General features: G+C 35.1%; 1 pseudogene; it reads left to right on the top strand.

The window, feature by feature from the left end:
- Positions 1-283: 283 nt before the first annotated feature.
- Positions 284-19,829, top strand: LOC110709561 (annotated as a pseudogene).
- Positions 19,830-24,748: the final 4,919 nt, after the last annotated feature.

Here is a 24,748-nt window from a genome sequence, read left to right as displayed (position 1 = left end):
CTAGTCGAGTACGTCTAAATATTTATTTACACTTTGACATTATCTCTGATGAACATGATACAAATTACAAATCACTCATTTAGCATCTTGTGCATACACAATTGGACCCCTTATAAACTTTATTCCTCATGTGTTCATTGCATGACCCCCCTTCCCCCACCCACCCACCCACCCACCCCAACAAGCTCAAATCCTATAAAAGGCAAGGATCCAACGTATGTTAGCTCCACCCCATTATTTTTAAGCTTAAACCCAATTAAGGAAAACACATAATATAATAAAAATGGGTTCAATATCAGCAGCTAAAGGGCAAAAACTACATGCTGTATGCATCCCTTTCCCAATGCAAGGCCACATAAACCCCATGCTACAACTAGCCAAAATCCTCCACTCTAAAGGCTTCCACATCACCTTCGTAAACACCGAGTATAATCACAGACGTCTACTACGAGCCCAGGGGTTGGATGCTGTGGTTGACAGCCCATCCTTCTGGTTTAAACCATACCCCAAGAACCTCACACTTAGCAATATCTCAATTACAATAACGAGAATCCTCACGAACTCACACACCCTAATATATAAAACACATAAAACCCTTTTTCCCATTACAAGATCTCAAAGAATAACTCTAAATACATATATATGAATAAAGAGATAAAACTAATATGCTGGACACTCAAGATTTGTCTGGAACTGACTGGACGAACTGAAACCAAACCCTGACCGGAATTTTGACCAGGAGGACTAACTTAGCTTCGTGGTGAAGGATGAAACCATTAAGCACGACCACTGCACTTCGTCAGCCTCAACTTTGAATACATATGAGCATATTTATAGTACACCCAAATAATTCTTTTTGTAAAAAATAAGTTTAATCAAAAGATATGTTTAAAAAATATTTTCCAAAAATAAGTTTTCAAAAATATATCTTTTTGTTAAGAATAAATTCTGTCAATAATAATAAGATATACTTACCATAAAATCGGATTTATTTAAAACTTATATTTTGGTTAAAATACTTTCCAAATAAACTTATCTTTTTCCAAAAGGGATTTATTTGAAAATAAATATCTTTATTCAGTAAAACCAAATCCCTAAAAGATATGCACGTATTAGGTATATATATATATATATCATTAAAATCGACTTTTAAAGACGTGCAGACTTAAGTTCCTATTAGGTTCCGAAACTCTGACAGTCTCTGGGTTCTTGACAAGTCAATAACTCTAATTTCATTGACTTTCTAGAGTTCAACCTTGGTTTTATAGACTTGTTCTAGACTGACTTTTATGTCCAACATAGTTACATGAATCATAGAGCGATATACTTCATTCAATTTCTCCTTTTCATGTTGGTTCTCTGAAACTCTTGTAGTCTTGATGTATTCTGGATCTCGAGGCAATATTCCACTCTTGGAACCGCAGGCCAAGTTCCTAACTAGAACTTTCTGTCACTCTTGTTCGTTCCTTATTGGAACTCGCAGACCAAGTTCCTTTCTAGAACTTGCTTTCATCTTCGCAGTCCAAGCTTCACTCTTTAGCTTGCTGTCATGCTTCTGTTAGGAAACTCCTTGCGTGTACTTGTTAGGGAACACCTCATGTACCTGTTAGAGAACATGCTCCAGCTCTCGTGGGAAAGCATGTTCCTTCTGGATCTCGTTGGAGAATACCTTCAGGTTCTTTCGTGGGTTGGTTCTCGTGAGAGAACCTGCTTTACGTTCATTCGTTCTCTCTTGTTCCTCTTGAAGTCTTCTATGTTCCAACCCATTGACTTTACTAAGTTAGTTCCTGTCATCACATAAACACTTAAGAGAACATTAGATTGAAGTTTGTTTGTCATAAACAAACTTCAAGTGAGAGAACTAATTAAACTTAAAGCCTATGTAAATACTCTTACACATGTACAACTCATGTATGCATAGAGTAGTTACCTCATGAAGCTAACATATGCAAACACCTATTTACATATTTACCTTCATGGTTCCTTAGCCATCATCATGCTTCTCAACCATAACTCATCATTGTTCTTGTTCTTCTATTGCTTATTATATATTTCTCAAGTTCCTTATATATATACTTGTCATTGCTCGGGTTCCTTATATCTTGTTCCAAGCATAATTTGTTCTTTCTATGCACAACTTAACAAACATGTTAGATAGATAATCATCATTAGCTTACAATCATCAAAACCTAATTACTTAACAGTAACCAACCCTTCCTTTGGATTACTTGGCCTGATTTAGTCATAGGGGATTCGGCTAATCTCCCCCCGGAATTTCTAGAGAAGACGAAAGGAAGAGGACTTATTGCTACCTGGTGTAACCAACAGGTGTTGTCTCACTCCGCAGTTGGAGGGTTTTTGACCCATTGTGGTTGGAACTCGACAATTGAGACTTTGATTAGTGGGGTGCCTATCATATGTTGGCCTTTCTTCGCGGAGCAACAAACTAATTGTTGGTTTTCTTGTCACGAGTGGGGGATTGGGATGGAGGTCGATGCGAATGTGAAGAGGAGTGAAGTTGAGAGGCAATTGAGAGAGTTAATGGAGGGAGAGAAAGGGAAAGAGATGAAGAAAATGGCAATGGAGTGGAGGATTTTGGCTTATGAAGCAGCTGCTCCAAATGGGTCTTCTTACAACAATTTGGACAAGGTTATCGAAGTGCTTGGCTCCCTTAAATAAAAAATTGAGTGATTTGTGTGATTTAAATAGCTCACAATATTGTATGAGTGTTTTTTTCTTGCACAAATTCAGTGGTCAAGCTCATGCTTTGATTGGGGTGTATGAAAATTATGCACTTAATTAAAGTTATTCATATCTTTCTCATTTTAAACTTAATGTGCGTATTTGTTTTTCTAGGGTGATGGATGAGTGCCTTTTGACGGTTGGAAAAAATGTTAAATGTGTACATTAAGTTCAAAATATATATGTAAATCATATTTGAGATGAAAAAAATTGCACGTATTAGTACAATATTTTACACATTTAGCTCAAAAGCCATGCATATGAAATTCTTTATTCTCATAATAATTATTCTCATTTTAACATATGTCTAATTTGACCCTATCTCAATTCATGAAAAATTATACTTAAAAATAAACTACAATTCTCAAAACCCTCAATCATTGATTAAACTCTAACACTAACTATAGAATTTGAATCATGTATGATTGTTTAAAAAACATATAATTAACGTCGTGCTCCCTTCGTTTTTTTTTTATGTGTTACAGTTTAACCTGTTTCACTACAATAAATATAACCTTTCTAGGACCTTTACTTCTATGTGCCAATAAGGAAGGAAGTAATTTTTCATATTGTGCATTTCTCATTAGATGTATTACGTCAACAAATGAATGGTTTTCAGCTGAAATTTTAGTTGAAGGCGAACATTAACTAATGACAATTTTTGGAAATTGATTTTGTCTAAGGTTCTTCAAAAAGGTTTATTTGATCGTATATTAGTTCAAATCCATGTATAATAATTTCGATATTTAAAGGAGTAGAGGAGGGAAAATTTGCAAATGACACATATTTTTAGTTAATACAGTGTTACTTGGTTGAATACTTGAATGTATAATGATTGAATCACTTGAAATTTGAGGCTTAGTAAGTGTGTAGGGACAATAGGATCGATTGGAGTGGTTTTAAAATGAAATCTTGTTGAGTTGTGTGTGATCAAACTCTCCCCCGTCATGGATTTAGTACCTGGCCCAATAAAATTGTATCACTGCGATCATTTATTTATATGTGTTGTTTACTACGGAGTATTTTTCAAGTATTCAATTGATAATATCTTAATAACACAAATAGTAAACACTATCAAAATCGGGTTGGTGTTATAAAAATACACGGTAAAACAACAGCAAATAAAAAACATCTATCATGTTTTACACTAGATGGAAGCCCGTGCTATACACGATTTTTTCATCTAAGATTTTTAATTATTTGATTTATTGTATTTAATAATTTCAGACAAAATTACAAAAGTTTAATATTTTTTTTACTATAATTTATAATGAATTTATTAAATATAAATAAATTGTAAATATGATATTTTTTTCTGTTATATAAAATCTTTAATGTGAAATGATAAATTTTTAATAATTTAAATCCTAAATCATTATTCATTGTTTTACCATATCTTTTATTTCCATAGAATCACCAACCTCGTCCACAACCAACCTACTACATCAATGGATAAATTGAACCATGAAATGTTAGCCAAACTGAAATTGGTATAAATTAAATCTTTACATTTATATAAAATAAATCAATATATTTACCAATAAATGAAAAATTATTGCGATATAAAACCAAATCTATGCATTGAAATTTTTTCATCATCTCCAAAAATAACCAAAGCCATCCATATATTAAGTATACAACATCTAATCGTATGCCATTACATAAACAAATAATCGTTAAGTATCCTAAATAAATACAATGTAACTAATAATTACAAATATAAATTTAAACATAAGATTTTAAAAATTACCCGGACATTGATGACCTAAAACTAACACAAAATTTGCTTGATGGAGTTTTGTATTGATACAAAATTTTATTTGTGTCGTATGATGTGTTAGATTTACATGTAAAAAAAACATTTAGTAAATAAAACATAAACATATTATCGTTGAGTATCCCAAATTCATACAATGTAAGTAATAATTAGAAATACTAATTTAAACATAGGATTTTAAAAATTAAGCTAAAAATTACCTTGCCATTGATGACCAAAAATTAAAACAAAATTACTATCACAAAATTCGCTTGATGGGTTTTTTTATTGATATGAAATTTTGTTTGTGTGGGTATGATGTGTCAATTTATAATGGTAGGTATCACAAATTTTAATTTAATTACAATTAAGGAACAATTTGTATTTCTTATCATAAATACTCAAAATTTATCTTATAATGATAGGTATCAAACTTTATTATAAGCGTTTATCATTTTAAAAAAATTTAGTATATTTTTACTTTATTTTTTCATAAAAATAATTTAATTCGTGGATTGTAATCTACGTGGCATTAAAATTTTAGATATATGAAATCTAATTCGTTACTTTTATCTAGGTGGCGACATAATTTTTTAATTCAAAAATAAAATACAAATCTTTCTTTTTATTGGTCGAAATAAGTATATTTCTTACATGGCGCTCCGAATGCTCTCCAAAAATGCCTACTTTATTAAGAAAGTCACAAAGACGAATGATGAGAATCTATCCCAGGATTACCTGGAATCGGGAGGGGAACTCTAACCACTTGAGTTATCCCTCACTCTTATGTAAGGGTATATTTGGTTCAATTTATATCAACACCTTACTCATGTCCATATTTCAATCATAATGATTGAGTTAATATTGTATAAAATTTTATGATTAGATGAGTTGGATTAATAAATCTCAGTTCAAATCAGATGAAATCATATCAATTAGTTTATAATTTATTCTACAATTAAATTAAGGATCTTGCTTGTTTAGGGGCGGACACTTATTAAAAAATAAATAAATAAATAAATAAAATAAAATAAAATTATTCTAAAATTAATAAATTAAATAGCAATAATAGAATGTTCAAATTTGTCTTGTAGCAGAGGATAATAATGGGACACTTATAAATAGGCAACGGAACAGCTAGGTAGTTCTAAATTTAGTAAGTCATCACTCGATCTCTCACAGATATGTAACAAGTCCACATGCAAAGATGCAAACCCATATTTAATGTGAAGAAAAAATTACACTACAATTTCACGTTGTGCAACTTGCTGTCTTTTGTGTAACACATGGACTTTCTGAATTGAAATTTTTTTGGTCTAAAGTAAAATACGGTCTGATCTAGTTAGTTTTGACTTTTAAATAATAAATAAATTTTGTTTTGTATGATTGAAATGTTATACTAGTATTGAAAATTAAACCTTATTTCTAACATTAATGTATAGGAAAACACTTACATAATGAACGAAATTGAATATTTTTACTTTCCAACTACAAAATTTTCATAAGGTTTACTCATATGGAGTTAAAGATATTTAGAAACGAGTAAGCGAAATTGTAAAGTTATATAACTTGTTTGGTAAATAACTTTTTTATGGCTTTCGAATGTGGTCAAACAACCAAAATACAAGGCCAGAGTATACAAACTAATTTACTCAGTGTTTAATCTTTATCTTGAAAGTGTCTAGCTTAATGCACTTGTTTGGTACTACTCTTATAATACTTTCAAATTTTACAACGTGCATTTTATATAAAACATTATGCAGACGAAAACTTCGCTACAAATGGCGACCTTCAAACAACCATAGATTGGGTACCTGCAATGAAGGGCATTCTGTTGACCTTATGATTTTGATGATGACATAGCCTAACTTATTTACAGACTAATAAGTGCTTGATTGTTTAAGTGTATGATCAGACGCATTGACTAGGAGAATAAAGTTGTCTTGCGAAGATTTCATGAGGAACAAGATAGCCCGGGACAAAGTAATCCAAAAGAGAAGAGTTCCCTCATAGGAACTGGTGCTTCAGAAAGGGAGTCTTGAGAAAAGAAGTTCCCCTTCAGGGAACAAAACCTTCGGAGTAGAAGCTTCACCAGGGAAGAGAAGTTCCTTGTAAGGAACAGAAGCCTCGGAGTAGAAGCTTCATCAGAGAAACATGAAGACTAAAATATTTTTATGTTTTAGGATTTATGTAAGTATAAAAACTAGGTTTACACTTTAAATTGGTCTAAATGATAGATTTGTGCGATGCTTATTTTTAGGAAAACAGTTGGTTTAAAATCTTATCTTTTAATTTATGAAAAAGGATTTTATTTTCTCTTATTTTCGAAAATATTAGTTATAAAATAAAATCTGAATTTTGTTTTCCATAACTTGCGGACTATTCTCCATGACTTAGTCCATGTCATGGTCTTGCACAGTGAGGAGTTCGTGTCCTTAATTTTAGAGCATGTTCTACTTAGTGGGTTTAGAGTAGTGGCAACATTGATAAGGCACAAAGATGTTTTTCCAAGGTAGATTTGATCTATAAATAGTCAATTGGTTTCAGTTGGAAAAATTCACCCTTGCTCAAATAGATTTCATCTTTTGTTCTTTTAATCGAGTCAAGAGTCCAATTCCACATTAGTGAAGTAGAGTGTCCTATGTTCTTATACTAGAGTTAATTCTTTCGAGTTGTATTTTGGGGAATTGAGAAGTTTGAGTGAACTCCTGTTTTAGCTTTGAGTGAATCTAGGAGGAAGAGAAGAGAGAAAGAGAAGAGTAGCAAGTTGGGTGACTTGTTGCGTGGGGCTTTGAGCTCGTTGAGGAACTCGAAGTTAGAGTCTTTAGTTTGTAATAGGCCCTATTCTAGTGAAGATTCTTTTTCTAAAATCCCTTGTGGTCGTGGTTTTTCTCTTTGTTTAGGGCCAAGGAGTTTTCCACGTAATTTCTCTCTTGCACTTTAAGTTCCTTAAGCTTACTTGTTTTTATTTCCGCAAAAAGTTTGACAAATCTGTCATACTACAATTCAACCCCCCCCTTCTTGTAGTATTCATTGAAGCAACAATTGGTATCAGAGCCTAACTTTTCGGAGAATCAGGAAACCCTGACGAAGAAAGGTCTTGGAAAAGATGAATACGTATGAAAAGCTCGAGGAAGGATACTCAACTCAAAGGCCTCCTATGTTTAATGGTAAGTTTTATACTTACTGGAAAAACCGAATGGAGATCTTCATCAAGGCAGAGAACTACCAAGTCTAGAGGGTCATTGAAGTTGGTGATTTTGAAGTCACCAAAACAAACGCTCGAAATAAGGTAATTCCTAAGCCCATGTCTGAATATGATAAGGAAGATTTTGACAAAATGGAAATCAATGCTATGGCTGTAAAATTGCTCCACTGTGGACTTGTACCTCACGAACACAATCGTGTTTTGGGGTTCAAGAACGCAAAGGAAATTTGGGATTTGCTACAGATTACTCATGAAGGAACAAATGAGGTTAAACGTTCAAAAAATTGATCTACTTATGTCTAAGTATGAAAGATTAAAGATGCAACCAAAAGAAACCATTAAGAAATGCTAAACCGATTTACTAACATTAAAAATGAGTTGGTTTCTCTTGGTAGAAAGATTCCTACAGATGAGCAGGTCAGGAAGGTTCTTCGAAACCTCCAACAGGATGAAAGATGGAAAGCTAAAGTGACAGCCATTCAGGAAACTAAGAACTTCACCAAGTTTAACATCGAGCAACTAGCTGGTTCACTCATGACTCATGAGCTGCACCTTGGAGTTAGTAATGAACCTGTGAAGAAAAAAGGGATGGCACTTAGAGCTGAAGATAAAGAAGACTCAGAAGTAGACGAAGATGAGGCTACCATGCTTGTGCGAAGATTAAAAAAGATGTTCAAGAAGGGACGCACCTCAAGGAACTTCGTGAAAAAGTCCTCAACTCTTAAGCCTGACTACATCTGCCACAAGTACGGATCCCATGACCACTTTATCAGAGACTTTCCCCTCTAGGAAAACGATAAAGGCAAGGGAAAGCTCAAGGAGCAAGGAAATGAAAAATTTAGCAAAGCAAACTATTCCAAATTAGACATGAAGAAGGCTATGATTGCTGCTTGGGGAGATTCATACAGTGAAGAAGAAGAGGATGATCAACCAGATGAGGAGACGGCTAACCTTTGTCTGATGGCTAAATCAGACGTTAACTAAGCCTACCTCGAGGAACTCCGGAAAGAGGTATTTCTTGAACCTAAACAACTTAAAACTTTCTCTAAAGAAGCCTTAATTGATATATGTCTAGAAGAAGAAGAATACTTTAGAGAAACTTGTGTCAAGCTTAATAAATATGAGAAGGCTCTTAAAATCTGCAAAGAACATGGCACATGACTGGAAACAGCCTATGCTGCGCCTCAGAGCAAATTAAGAGAGCTAGACACTAAGTATAAACACATAACTGAAATAGCTAATAGAATCAAGAAAGTATTCTTCTGAATGTTGAATTAACTCAGTATAAGCTCATGAATTCTAATATCAGTTCTAGCAGTTCCTCAAGTGATCAAATGCAAAAATTTAATGTTGATTTTGAAAATCTAAAAAATGAACTTTCGGTTTTGAAAACTCAAAAGGATCAACTTGAGAAGGATAGAAGCATAGATCCAAAGTCATACCTAAGTGGATCTCGGAAGCTCAAACAAAACGCACTGAAGGACTTGGTTATATAACCAAGAGAAAGGGAAAACAAAAGATATATGTTGAGCTTCCGAGCATGAAGGTATGTACTTTTTGTGGAAAGATTGGACATCTCTATGTGCATTGTAGAGATAGAGAGGAAGCTAATAAGAAGAACTATAGGCAAGTATGGGTAAAGAAAACTGATATTGCTTCCACGTCTAAGGAACCCAAGGAAACCTGGGTTCCTGATCCTAATGCTTAAGTTTTCTTACAGGTCCTAGTTAGGGGGAATAACTCGTGGCATCTCGACAGCGGGTGTTCCAAGCACATGACAGGTGATAAAACAAAATCTCTCTCACTAGAAGACTACCCTAGAGGAAATGTTACCTTTGGGGATAATAAGAAGGGTGAGATCCTGGTCATGCACAATCTGCTCAATATATCTCAATTCTGTGATAGAGGAAACTCTGTAAGTTTTACTTCTGACTCTTGTCAAATCATCAACAACAAGTCAGGAAAGGTAGTTGTAGAAGGAACGAGAAGAGGGAACACATATACTGTCGACCTCAACTTAATCCCATGGAACAACCTTACATGTCTAAGTGTTGTTGAAGATGATCCCCTGCTATGGCATAAACGTTTCGGACATGATAGCTTTTCATCACTCGACAAACTAAGGTCAAGGAACTTGGTTGTAGGACTCCCTATAGTTAAGTTCCTACAGAACAAAGTTTGTGATGCATGTGTGAAAGGCAAGCATGTTCGATCATCTTTTAAACTGAATAAAATGGTGAGCACCACAAAGCCTCTGGAATTAATCCATATGGATTTGTGTGGTCCCATGAGGATTCAAAGCAGGAGTGGCAAGATGTATATATTGGTTATTGTTGCTGATTATTCTAGATTCACTTGGGTTATTTTTCTTGCTAACAAAGATGAAACCTTTGACGAATTTGTTGCCTTTGCCAAGAAAATACAGAAAATCAGCGACCATTCCATAATCCATCTTAGATCAGATCACGGAACTGGATTTGAGAACTTTAAGTTCAATGATTTTTGCAGGGAAAATGGTATGAACCACAACTTCTCAGCTCCAAGAACTCCTCCAAAAAATGTAGTTGTGGAAAGGAAGAATCAAACTCTAGAGGAAATGGCAAGGACGATGCTAATTGCAAGTGGATTGCCAAGGAACTTCTAGGTTGAAGCCGTGAACACAACATGTTACATTCTCAACAGAGTAACAATCAAAAGTATCATCAACAAGACTCCCTATGAACTGTTCAAGGGAAGAAAACCAAACATATCTCATCTCAGGGCCTTTGGTTGTAAGTGCTTTGTACATAACAACGGTAAGAAAAACTTAGATAAATTTGATGAGAGAAGTGAGGAGGCTATATTCCTTGGATATGCCTCTAATAGCAAAGCTTACAGAGTTTACAATAAAAATTCAATGTGTATCAAGGAAAGCATTCACATAATCTTTGATGAAGATAACCAGTTTGTTAGTGTGCAGAAATAGGAAGAAAACAATGATTTTGAAATTATATTGGATTGATAAGAAACAGGGATGAAGAAGAAGATCCTAAGAAAACTAGAGAAGAGCGACCTATTCCGGAGCAGAATCAATAGGAGAATGAAGAACTTCCTCAACCAGAAGTACAAGTCAATGAGGAACCAACTGATGAAGAAGAAGCAAAAGGAACAGAGCAAGAAGCTCCTCAAATTGGAGTTCTAGCGAGGGAATTTCAACCTAAGCCGTTCAAGTATCAAGGTTCCCATCCTACTGATCGATCTCATCATCAGTGACATAGGGAAAGGAACTCAAACAAGATCGCAGATGAGGAACTTCTGTGCCTTCCATGCATTTCTATCCATTCTGGAACCTCGAAATCATCAAGAAGCTAGCTTTGGGAGATGCTAACTGGATTGTAGCCATGCAAGAAGAGCTGAACGAGTTCGAGAGAAACAAAGTGTGGCATCTCGAGCCCAAACAAAAGAACAAGAAAGTCATTGGGCTCAAATGGGTGTAGGAACAAGCTGGACGAGCATAGAACCATAGTACGGAACAAGGCAAGATTGGTTGTGAAAGCCTACAACCAACAGGAAGGTATTGATTTTGAAGAAACCTTTGCTCTAGTAGCTAGATTAGAAGCTATTAGAATATTAGTAGCTTTTGCTTCATTTATAGGTTTCAAACTGCATCAAATGGATGTGAAATATACTTTTCTCAATGGTTACTTAAATGAGGATGTTTATGTTGAACAATCTCCTGGTTTCGAAAATCCAAAATTTCCAAATCATGTTTTCAAGCTTGATAAAGTTCTCTATGCGCTTAAACAAGCTCCATGAGCCTGGTATGAAAGGCTTTCAAAGTTCCTTCTGAAAAATGATTTCAAAAGAGGAAAAGTTGATAAAATTCTTTTTCTAAAATCTCAAGGAACTGATCTTTTAGTTGTTCAAATCTATGTAGATGATATCATATTTAGAACAACTAATAGTGTTTTATGCAAGTACTTTGCTGACTAATGGGTGGTGAATTTGAAATGAGTATGATGGGTGAATTAAACTTCTTCCTTGGACTTCAAATAAAGAAAACATCAGAAGGACTTATGATTCACCAGTAGAAGTATGTTAAGGAACTTTTGAAGAAATACAACATAGAGAATGCCAAAACAAATCATACACCCATGGGAACAGCAACCAGACTTGATGAGGATCCATACGGAACAAGTGTGGATCAAACTACTTACAGAGGTATGATTGGGTCACTGTTATATCTAACAGTCAGTTGGCCTGACATTTCTTTTAGTGTTGGATTGTGTGCAAGATTTCAGTCTAATCCTAAAGAATCACATCTAACGGCTGTTAAAAGAATTCTGAGATACCTCAAAGGAACAGATAACATGTGTCTGTTCTATCCTAAAAGTGATGACTTTATGCTTAGAGGATTTGCTGATGCTGACTATGTTGGTGACTTAGTCAACAGGAAAAGAACCTCAGGTATGGTTCAGTTCCTTGGCTCTTGTCTAGTTTCTTGGGGTTCCAAGAAGCAAATACTGTTGCATTATCTACTGCAGAGGCTGAGTATGTAGCAGCAGCTGCATGTCGCTCTCAAGTCTTATAGATCAAACAACAGTTACGTGACTTTGGTATTAAATTTGATTGCATTACTTTTTATTGTGATAATACTAGTGCAATTTGCATATCTAAAGATCCATTCCATCATTCAAGAATCAAGCATATTCATATAAGGCATCATTTCCTTAAGGATAATGTTGAAAAGGGTTTTATTAAATTAGATTTCTGCCAAACTGACAATCAAATTGCAGATATTTTAACAAAACCCTTGCATAGAGAAAGGCATGAGAAGATGAGAATGGAACTTAGGATGATTAAGTTAAACTAAGAAAAATGCATCAAGTTCCCTCAGGTATGAAACTCAAACTGACGTGCTTTAAAATTGTATAATGTGCACAAATGTTATATGTTTAATATTACATAGTTAATACAGGTTTGTGAGCAGGAACATTATTTGTTAAAGCATGTCAATTAATATTGACATAGAAAATGAAAGTCCTTGACTGATTGCATGAGCCATGTTGAATTGTTCTATGTATCAAGTTGCATTTACAAGTCTTCTTTGATTAAATTCAAAAGATTAAATTTTTGTGTTTATCTGTCTTTCAAAATTCCTATTTTTTCTATCCAATCATAATTTATGATGAATGCATCTAATATTCATCTCTATCTTTTGTTCAAAAAGTTACCCACATGCACTTATCTCTTAAAACACGGTTTGTGTTTCCCTAAGCAATAAATATAGCGTCAAATCACCATTATTCACCTCACCTACTCCAAACGACGCCTCACAAATTCACCTCACCTTTTTACCTCCACCATAAAAAGGATGTCAGCCTCACCAAAATTTACACCGTTCAAAAATCACCACATCACTCCCCAAACCGATTAAAACTTCTCTCCCATGGATATCTCACCTAATAAAACCCTAATTGAAAACGAAGCAAACCCAAACACAATTCAAGACACCACCATGGAAACCCTCCCGGAAAATCAAATCAAAGAAATCTCTAAGCCTCCAAAGAACGAGTCTACTACCGAATCTCACTCTTCTCGCAAAAGAAAGATGGATGACATGCAAGAAGAAGTGAAGAGCATACCGGAGTTGGGTGTCAACTATCGTGACAAGCCTCCTGCCATGAAAAAGCAAGAGAAAATTGCTGAGCACTATGTGACAGCTTTGGCACTCAATTTACCTTGGTGTAAAGCTGTTAAATTATATGAATTGCTTGAGTTTCAAAATTGGGTCAATTTGTTGAGTGAATGTTTTAATCGGAGCATGTATGTGGATGCTATGAAGGAATTCTGTAAGAATTTTAAGTATTCTAAGGGAAAAATTTGTAGTGAAATGCGTGGTAAGGAAATTGAGTTTGATGCATTGTATTTGGCTGAGTTGTTTGATGTCCCTAATATTGGGTAGGGGTGGCAAACAGATCAGGTCAGGTCGGATTCGTGTTCGGGTTTTCGGGTTTCGGGTCAGCTAACCCCCAACCTGAACCTGATCCATTTAAATTTTCGGGTTGAAAACCCCAACCCGAACCTGATATTTTCGGGTTCGGGTTAACCCGAAAGTAACCTGATTTGATCTGATTTTTTGTCAGGGTTTAAATTAGGTTATTTTGACCAGAAAATGACCTTATATTAACCGGGTTTTGGTCAACCCGGATGTAACCTGATTTGACTTGATTTTTAAATTGCATTATCTAGCAAATCTAATTTAAGATTAGATATCAAAATATAGTACGGAGTATACTAAATAAATTACAAACCAAAATTTAAAACCTACCAAAGTTAATAATTATTTATACAGACTTTAATAAACTAGATCTCAAAAAAAGTACAAAATTACAAATCCAAATTCAAAAAAAGTTGAAGCAGGGGCGACGTATGCGGCATGTAAGGATCCAAATCTGCAAAAAAAAAAAAATGAAAGCAAACATCAATAAAAAAGGACTCAATCCCTACAATACAAAAATATAACAAACAACAATTTAAGCAAAAAATACAATACCGTGTAAATTATGGTTTGAATAACAATTAAAACAACAAACAACATCAAAATTAGGCTTTGATTAGCATAGAAAACCCAAAAAGGGGTAAAAACAATATAAACCAAGCCAAAAAATGCTCAATCTTACAAAAAAAATGCTCACAAACTAAATAACAACATTCTCAGGTTCTAATTAAACGAGTTTAAAAACATCTAACCCAACAACATAAATCCAAATTATATGAACAAGATAACAACAACAACAACTCACTTGCAAGACTGTATAAAAGAAATTAAATAAAAAATTATATGAACTTGACCATAAAATTTATAAACAAAACAAAAAATCAACAACATCAAACAAATCGAAAAAAAAAAAACGAAAGAAAAAAGAAACATAAATTAAGAAGCAAAATACCTTGATTGATGAAGGAGAGGGTTAGAGGAATGCATCTCGTGGAGGACTAAAGGAGAGTTGAGAACGGCTGAGAACTGAGGAGATTATGAGAAAGGAGTGAGAAGCTGAGAATTGGAGAAAGAGAAAGGAGTGAGAAAGTGAGAACGACTCATTTGAGTTGAGATTTGAGAAAGAAAATGTGTGAGGATTTTAGGGTTTTTTTCTTTTTATATGGTGGCTTAGGTTTTTTGGGCTTGGGCTTAGGCTTAGACATCCGTATACTTAGGTTTTTTTTTTTGTTTTTTTTTTCTTATATATATATATATATATATATATATTTTCGGGTTAGATGGGTCATTTTCGGGTTGAAAATTTCAGGTCAGGTTCGTGTCGACCCATTTAAGTTTTCGGGTCGAAAATCTCAACCCTTAACCTAACCCATTATTTTCAAGTCGGGTTCGTGTCGAGTTATCGGGTCGGGTCAGCTTTTGCCACCCCTAATACTGGGTATGATCTGTATTTTAAGAATACCATTCGAAACCCTCTTCCTAATGCTAACATTGATGAAATTGTGGAGTTTCTTGGAGGTGACCCTGAAGAAACTTACATAAACCATAACCAACTCCCTCCTCTTGACAAAATCCTGCATAAATTTGTGTTCAATGACATAATCCCTCGCTCTCAGAAGAGAGATGTTGCTAACAAGCTTGATGCTACCCTAATTTACTGCCTTGCTCGCAAAATACCTATCAACTTCCTTTCCATTATGATCCAACACCTTACCCATTGTGTTCCAAAAGGATGGAAAGTTAGATATGCCAACCTCCTTACCACTGTCTTTGAAATTTTTGGCATCTCTTTTGCCAATTCTGAGCCTTTACTTCTCAAAAACACCGAATATATCCAACCCATATTTCTTGAGAATCATCACCTTGTGGTTATGAATGGATGTTTTGAAGCTATGAAGGTTGAGAAGAAACCCAAAGAAGTGGGATCTTTGGCTGAGGGGGAAGAATAGGAAGAAAAGGCAGTTGGGGTGATTGAGAGTGTGGTGCAGGAAATAAAAAATGATGTTGAGGGAGATCAGGGAGAAGAGGATAAAAATAGTGTAGAGGAGGTGACTGAAACAGGGGGAAGGAAGAAAAGAAAAGGCTTGAGGTTGATGAAAAAGAAGGAGGCCCCTGCTAGGATATTCATTGATCTTTCTGGTGCCTATGAGGAACTGAAAAAGATTCCTAGTACTCCTACTTCTGTCAAGCATACATCTGCAGGTACAGGGTTCGCAGCTTTCAGTTCTCCACCAAAGGTTCCTAGCCAGGAAAGTATGAAGGAGATGAAGGAACTCCTCCATAAGGTGCTCAAGGAATAGAAGAAGTCCCAAGAAAAGATGGAGGAATTGAAGAAGAGTGTGCTCACTCTGGATGGTGACATGAAGAAGCTGATCTCAAGCACTGAGAAGGCGAGGCTTGCTACTGTCAAAGACATTGTGTCTCAGATCAGTAAGAAGTTGGAGGATCTTGCTGTTGATGATGACCAGAGCACTGCTTCTTAGTTTTTATTCTATCCTGCTACCCCTTTATTTTGATGATGCTATGTTTATTTCTGCTTTTGGAAACAATTACTTTTGGTCTGTAATTATTGGGTACTTTATCTTTTGCTAGACTTGTGAATTTGGTACATTTGGTCGATGTTTTCAAATTGGTTTTGGGTGATTAATGCCTATGTTAATATGCCTATATGCTTTGTGAATTCTGTTCTCTATGCATGCTCCCTGTCTTAACACCAAACCACTTAGATTGGTGCTGTGTTATGGTATACCATTGCATTGTGTGTTGGTTTTTTATAATGCCAAAAGGGGAAAAAGGTGCAAACTCAAGGAAACTTAATCATTCTATGGTCTCTGTTCGAAGTCTTTATAGCCTGCCTTTTCTGCAAGCAAATATATGTAAATATGAGTTTTTTTTCTTATTAGTATTAGTTTCCATTATGCATCCATTTTGTTTTTCCATTATGCATTCATTTTTTTTTTTTGTATTATACATTTTGTTTTTGTGTTTTTCTTTTAAGCTTAGTTTCGGATTATCTTTGTTTCCTTGTAAATAAGTTTGGTTTGTTTGTCATCATCAAAAAGCGGGAATATTGTTGACCTTATGATTTTGATGATGACACAGCCTAACTTATTTACAGAATAATAAGTGCTTGATTGTTTAAGTGTGTGATCAGATGCATTGACTAGGAGAATTGAGTTGTCTTGCGAAGATTCCATGAGGATCAAGATAGCCCAAGACAAAGTAATCCAAAAGAGAAGAGTTCCCTCACAGGATTTGGTGCTTCAGAGAGGGAGTCTTGAGAAGGGAAGCTCCCCTTTAGGGAACAAAACCTTTGGAGTAGAAGCTTCACCAGAGAAGAGAAGTTCCTTGTAAGGAATAGAAGCCTCGAAGTAGAAGCTTCATCAGAAAAACATGAAGACTAAAATATTTTAATATTTTAGGATTTATGAAAGTATAAGAACTAGGTTTACACTTTAAATTAGCTATGTGGAATCGGTCTAAAGGATAGATTTGTGCGATGCTTATTTTTAGGAAAACAGTTGGTTTAAAATCTTATCTTTTAATTTATGAAAATTATTTTATTTTCTCTATTTTCGAAAATATCAGTTATAAAATAAAATCTGTTTTTTTTTCCATAACTTGCGGACTACTCTCCATGACTTAGTCCATGTCATGGTCTTGCACATTAAGGAGTTCATGTCCTTAATTTTAGGGCATGTTCTATTTAGTGGGTTTAGAGTAGTGGCGACATGGATAAGCAGCACAAAGATGTTTTTCCAAGGTAGATTTGATCTATAAATAGCCATTTGATTTCAATTGGAAAAATTTACCCTTGCTCAAATAGATTTCATCTTTTGTTTTCTTTTAATTGAGTCAAGAGTTCAATTCCACATTAGTGAAGTAGAGTGTCCTATGTTCTTATACTAGAGTTATTTCTTTCGAGTTGTATTTTGGAGAATTAGGAAGTTTGAATAAACTTCTGTTTTAGCTTTGAGTGAAGCTAGGAGGAAGAGAAGAGAGAAAGAGAAGAGAAGAGTAGCAAGTTGGGTGACTTGTTACGTGGGGCTTTGAGTTTGTTGAGGAACTCGAAGTTAGAGTCTTTAGTTTGTAATAGGCCCTATTCTAGTGAAGATTCTTTTTCTAAAATCCGTTGTGGTCGTGGTTTTTCTCCTTATTTAGGGCCAAGGAGTTTTCCACACAAGATCTCTCTTGCACTTTAAGTTCCTTAAGCTTACTTGTTTTTATTTCCGTAAAAAGTTTGACAAATCTATCATACTACAATTCAACCCCCCTTTCTTGAAGTATTCATTGAAACAACACATTCGAATGCAAGACCTTCCAGGTTTCATTAGAACTACAAATCCTAATGACTTTATGGTTAATTATCTTCCACGACTACTCAACAAGTCCAAAGAAGCCTCCGCGATTCTTTTTAACTCTTCCAATGCATTGAAACATGATGTCCTTGAAGCTCTTTCTTTCGATTTCCCTACCCTTTACACCCTTGGACCGTTGCAACTCCTTCTCGATTCCTTAGAAGGTAGCAATGACGATGAAATACAAAAAAGTTATGTACAAGTTTATGGAAAGAGGACACACGTTGCCTCGAATGGCTTGACTCTTATGAGCCTAACTCCGTTGTTTATGTTAATTTTGGAAGTGTTACTGTTATGACTAATGATCAATTAATTGAATTTGCATGGGGACTTTATGATAGTAACAAACCCTTCCTTTGGATTACTCGACCAAATTTAGTGATCGGGGATACAGCTGTTCTACCACCAGAGTTTCTGGAGAAGACGAAAGATAAGGGACTTATTATAAGTTGGTGTGATCAAAAGCAAGTGATGACTTACCCTGCGATTGGAGGGTTTTTGACTCATTGTGGCTGGAACTCAACAATAGAGACTTTAATCAATGGGGTGCCTATTATTTGTTGGCCTTTCTTCGTTGAGCAACAGACTAATTGTTGGTTTCCTTGGAACGATTAGGGGATTGGGATGGAGATCGATACGAATGTGAAGAGGAGTGAAGTTGAGAGGCAAGTGAGAGAATTGATGGTGGGAGAGAAAGGGAAGGAAATGAAGAAAAAATGATGGAGTAGAAATGGTTATCTCATGAGGCTATTACTGCTCCAAATGGATCTTCTTACAACAATTTGAACAAGGTTATCGAAGTGCTTTAATCTTCACAATAGAAAGTTGAAGTGCTTCAATCGAAACCCTAGCAGCTAGGGTTTTGGGGGTGGGGGGTGGGGTGTGATTGGATGTTTTTGGCAGTCGGAGAGGAATTATAAGGGGTTTTTCGAATGACGGGAGGGTTGTGGTGGTTAGGGGAAGAGGGGTCTGGGTAGCGCTGGCACCGAGGGAGGGGGTCAGGTTAGGCGTGGGGAAGGGTACGTGGTTGTTGTTTTTTTTTTTAATTTTTTCAATTTTTTAAAGTTTTTTTGGGGACCAATCAAGTGTTGACACGTGTCTTGGTAATGTGTAATAATTGGTTGCTGACCATTTGTTGATCGGTTGGGACTACTAGCTGCAAAGTGATAGCAAAGTTGGGATTATTAAAATTAAATCGCCTAAAGTTGAAATTATTAAAGTGAATTTATCCTATATTTTATGTAACACCATATATAAGATATTGTAAGATTTGTAACAATACGTATTTCTTAAACTTGTTGGGTTGCATACTTGCATATGATCTTGCCGGCTTTATTTTCTTTGTGTTGTCTACATTTTTGTAAGAAACTAATGCTTCGATAGTTTGACTTTTTTATTTTATTTTTTTGAAATATTGATAGTTCACTACTAGAAAACAGGCAAATTCTGACATACGAGAATTTCCGTCAGAAAAAGCATATTTTCCGACGGATTTATGTTCCGTCGGATATTTCTGACGAATTCAACAATTCCAATCCGGCGGAAATTTCCGACAGAAATAAAATCCGTCGAAATATATGTGCTTTTCGATGGATTTTTCCGTCGTGATTTACAATTTTCGACGAAATTTCCGTGGAATATAATTTTAAAAAAAATTAAAATCCTTTTTACCAAACCCACAAACGCAGCCCCTTTACGCTTCTATTTATGCCTCTCTTTCTTCTCTCCTCTTCTCCTTCATTCTCCTCTCTTTCTCCTTCTCTCTTTCTGCTCTTTTCCTTCTTCTTTTCTCTCCCCTTCTCCTTCTCTTTCTCTCTTCTGTTTCCTCTTCTCCTTCCCTTTCTCTCTTCTATTTCTCTGTTCTCTTTCCTCGTCTCTTTTCTTTGTCGTCGGCGTGGGTTTGGGGTGTTCATGACGCCGATTTGGTCTTCTTTCTCACCGGCGTGGAAGTGCGGTATTCTGTAGAAATTAATGATTATTCAGGTCAAATTTGACCATGAAAACTCTAGATTTATCTAGCGTTTTCATGGGCGAATTTGGCCATATTAAACCAAATTCAAGGTGACATTCAAAGCCAAATTCGATTTTAAAGGTATGTTTTCTAGTTTTTAATTTATGTTTTTTTTATCGTTTTGTTAATTTTTGGGTTGTGGTTATGGTTTTGGGCGATCGTGGTGGGTGGTTTTAGGTGTGTAGTTGGTTGGAAGTAGGGTTAGGGTGGTAGATCAGGGTTTTGTTTGGGTGGGTTTAGGTGATATATATGGGTTAATTGGGTGGTTTAAGGTGGGTGGGTTCGGATTAGGTATGTTTAGGTGATAGATTTGGGTTAGTTGGGTGGTTTTAAGTGCGTCAGGGTTAGGTTGGTTAAGGTGGTGGGTCTGGTGGGTAGGTTCGGGTTAAGTGGGTTAAGGTGGTGGGTTAGGGTTAGCTGGTGGATCTGCTGGGTTAAGGTGGTGCGTCTTGTGGGTAAGTTGGTTACGCGTAGTGGCAGCGGGGGCTAGAAGCGGTTGTGCGGTGGGTATTTTTTTAATTTCTTCATTGGAGTTCCGTCGGAAATTTCGGCGAAATACAGTCCGTCAAAAATTTCCGACAGACTTTAAGGGCCGGAAAATCTCTTCCGACGGACTGAATTCCGTCGGAAAAGTGTTTTTGACGAAAATTCGGTCAAACAAGGTCGTTTTCCTACGACAACCGGTTCCGACGGAAATTCCATCAGAAACGGGTTTTCTGACGGAAAACAAAGTCTTTCCGACGGGGAAATATTTCCATCGAAATTTGCCTGTTTTCTAGTAGTGGTTTGATTATTGATACTCATTAGATCACAAACTACCTCGGTTCTATTTTGTTTTTGGTTCCCCTTTGATTTAACGTTTAGAATATTTTCTTTTAAAATGTGTTCTCTTCACCTTATTGGACCTGGCTTGAACTTATTAGAACTTATCTACTCTGAACTTATTTGAATTTAACTGAAATTATCTAAACTTATTTTACCTTATTGAAAATTTTGAAACTTATAATAACCTTTAACTACTTCCATTTAGTGATAATTGTAACAATAAGTCTTGTGTAAAGCGGGTGTACGTTAATTTTATTATAAGGCGATCAGTCTAATGGTGTAATTAACTTTAGCTATTTTTACAAAAAGTTAAACCCATTAAAAGGTAACTTTTAATTTGCCATTGGTTTGAATACTGTTTTAATGTATAATTTCTTATAGATTCATGATTATTACTATAAAGGCTATTACGATTAATCTAATACATTATAATTTTTTGTAAAATAAAATTTATTATTGGAAAAATTATAACTTTTGTAGTATAAAGGGTAACTTTACATACTTTTAAGATAACTTTAACCCGATTTACAATAAATTAACTTACACCTGGCCTTTTGGAGAATTTGTGTAATCGTAATATGTAGCTTGACTTTTATGCTATTCATGTGCTTACTTTGACAATACTTATCACCAATATATAAAAAAATATATGTTGTCATGTAAAAATTTTGGATTAATATTTATATATATTTTCATTATTTTAGCCTTGCGGGATTAGGTTTTTTTTACAGTGGAAATGCCATAAATAGCGAACCAAGATCCTTATACTTCTTAATAATATATAATTAAAAATATTAAAAGCCAAATTTTTACATTGACATCTGTGTTAGTGTTGTGATTATTCTGAAATAAAAGGAGTATATTATTGCCCTCTTTTTTCTCGTTTCAAATTTTGAGACGCCCCATCAATATTTTGAAACGGTGGTAAAAAAAAAAAAAACTAAATAATTTATATTAATAATCCAATAATATAAGGGGAATATATTTTATTGCTGAATTATGTATAAAATACACTTTGTAGTTTAGGGTTGGGGTCCCAAATTTAAGTTTTTTGCTTCGGGCCCCAAAAATGTCTGAAATGGCACTGAAATTCTTGAGACACTAAAAATAGAAACGGAAAAAGTAACGAAGGATAGGGAGTAGAACATATAAAACGTTATTGGTAATGTTAACCAAATCAAATGAGAAGGCAATCATTCATTAGAAAATTAAGGACATTAGAAAATTACTTTATACAATAATAAAGAATGAACCCCATAAAAAAATAATAAAGATTGAAGTCGTTTGCACCCCCAAAAAAATTAATGAATGAAGTCGTTCGCACCCCCAAAAAATTAATGAATGAAGTCGTTCATGTGAACGTGTGATAGACGACTTTATTTTTTTTATCTTTAATTTATGTGAATAGAGATTATAGACACTTTCAATTCAACCTAATGTTATAGGAAAGCACGTCAAATCAGCAACTTTATACTTCTTTTCTGTTTAAAAAATCATACATTTTTTTTTTTCGGCTGTGTTTAAATAAATAAAATGTTTTCTTTTTAGTAAATTCTCTATTTTCAATAATATTCTTACTAATTTTAGTAATACTATATATTAAACCCCGCGCAATACATATAACGACAATAAATTTTACTAAAGAAATTGATATAAAATATTACGTATAACCTCAATATTAAAAAGTATTAAATATTATATAATATGTGAAAGAAAATAATTAAACATGTAATACATAATAATTTGTGTAAAGTAAAAGTCATAATTTAGATACAAACCTTATTTTTGTGTAACAATAAGATTTTTTTTTTTTTTTTTAAATTTCTATTTTTAATTTCTTTTTAGAAAGTAGTTTTGCCTTTAGAATAATGTAATTGGTTCTACTATCTAATGATCGCCACAAAACCCCTTACTCTCTTCTCATTCCTCAAATTTACACTTCGCTACCTATTATTTTAGGGATTTGTTAAACGTCGCCCGCAAATCTCCACATAAAGCCCACAAATATTTTTACTTTGACTCTTTTGCCCTTTTTCTAATTTTTACCGAAACCGTAATTCACTCTCACGAAGAATGTGGAGCTGGAGTGGATCGCCGAGGGTCACCGAAGAGCCGTCATCGTCGCCGGAAAGCGAGATAATCCGGGGGAAAAATTACGAAAAGTAGGGGTGGCGTCTGGTCAGGACGCCGCCACCATGGCTGTGGCGTCCTGGCCAGACGCCGCCACCATGGCTGTGGCGTCCTGGCCAGACGCCACCCCTACTTTTTGTAATTTTTTTTATTTTTTTTTTTTTGTAATTTGTTATTTTTTTCTTTTTTTTTTTCTTTTTTTTTTGTAATTTTATTTATACTTTTTGTAATTTTTTTAAAATTTTATTTAAAGTTTTTGTTTTTTTTAATTAAACATTAACACAAAAAATTCTGATTTAAAAAAATATATATACATTAGAAATAAAAACATTAACACATAAAACAAAAATATTAAACATTAACAAAAGAATTCTGATTTTCCAAAAAAAAAATATATTAGACAAAAAAAAAAAAAAAAGTGGTAGGGCGCCTGGCCAGGACGCCCAGCCCCTGGTGGTGGCGTCTGCTCCGGCCGCCGGGACCAGGGGGCTGGCGTCTGACCTGGACGCCCAGCCACAGCGGTGGCGCCTCTGGAAAACGCCACAACCGTGGCTAGGCGTCCAGGTCAGACGCCAGCCCCTAGTTCCGGCGGCCGGAGCAGATGCCACCACCAGGGGCTGGGCGTCCTGGCCAGGCGCCCCACCTCTTCTGGTTTTTTTTAAATTTTTTTTTTAAAAAAAACCCTGCCACCGTGAGCCGTCCTTCCCTCCGCCGCTGTGGCCGCCAAGTCCTTGCCTTGCCGCCTCAATATTGCCGTATTTTCGGGTGATTAGAGTGTGGGTATGGGTTAGATTTTTATATTTTAGGTTTAGGGCAATAAGGTAAATTCAATATAGATTTGTGGGCTTTATGTGGAGATTTGCGGGCGATGTTTAGCAATCCACTTATTTTAATATAATCAACTAACCTTTTTAAAACTCCTAAAAAGTCAAAATGTTTCATTTACTTAAACACGGAGGGAGTAGAAAATAAGCAGGATTATTCATGATAATTTTTTGGTTTTTATTTTTCAGTTTTGTTGAAAATAAAAAAATCAAAAAGGAAAAAGATAAAGGTAGTTTTCACTATTTTGTTGTTAGTTTTTTAAATTATCATAATTTTATTAGGTTTTGACCAAATTTTAATACATAATATGATTTATATCATATGATTTTATTAAACTAAAATATTAAAACTATAGCTGTTTAGGGTAAAATTACCCATGACAAATGGACCAATCCGGACCTGCCACCTGTCCACCACGTGGGCCAATCAGCGTCCGCCACTTGTCACCCTAAGAGGTCCAACACTGACTAATCAGGTCACATCATGTGGCCCATTATCCGCCAACCTGAAAAACGGCCATCGCAGGCCCAATTCCCGAGGCAAGCCCAATCAGTCCTAGGTTTTCCTAGAATACCTAGTATCGGGCACGTACTTTGAGGCTATATAAACATGTCATTAGCCTCCATAAACAACATAATCATCTCACCTAGAGAAGTCAAAACACATTGATCACTCCTCCCCTAGTGGAACCAGATCCTCCACCTTTACTTTCCGCACTTATTACTCCTCAAACAAGTACTAACTTGACCGTTGGAGGCGGAGCTCCCACCACAAGTAATCTCCGTTGTTTTGCAGGTACAGGCGCAAGGATACCAGTCCCGGAATTGTAACTCTCCCGCAGGACATCAAAAAACCCCGAAACAATAGCGATACCGATTAACACAATCAAAAGGTTAAGTAAATGGTTGAAGTC

The sequence above is a fragment of the Chenopodium quinoa genome, unplaced genomic scaffold (assembly GCF_001683475.1).
Source record: "Chenopodium quinoa cultivar QQ74 unplaced genomic scaffold, ASM168347v1, whole genome shotgun sequence".
NCBI classification, from domain to species: domain Eukaryota; kingdom Viridiplantae; phylum Streptophyta; class Magnoliopsida; order Caryophyllales; family Amaranthaceae; genus Chenopodium; species Chenopodium quinoa.
This window is presented reverse-complemented; position numbering and strand designations above follow the sequence as displayed.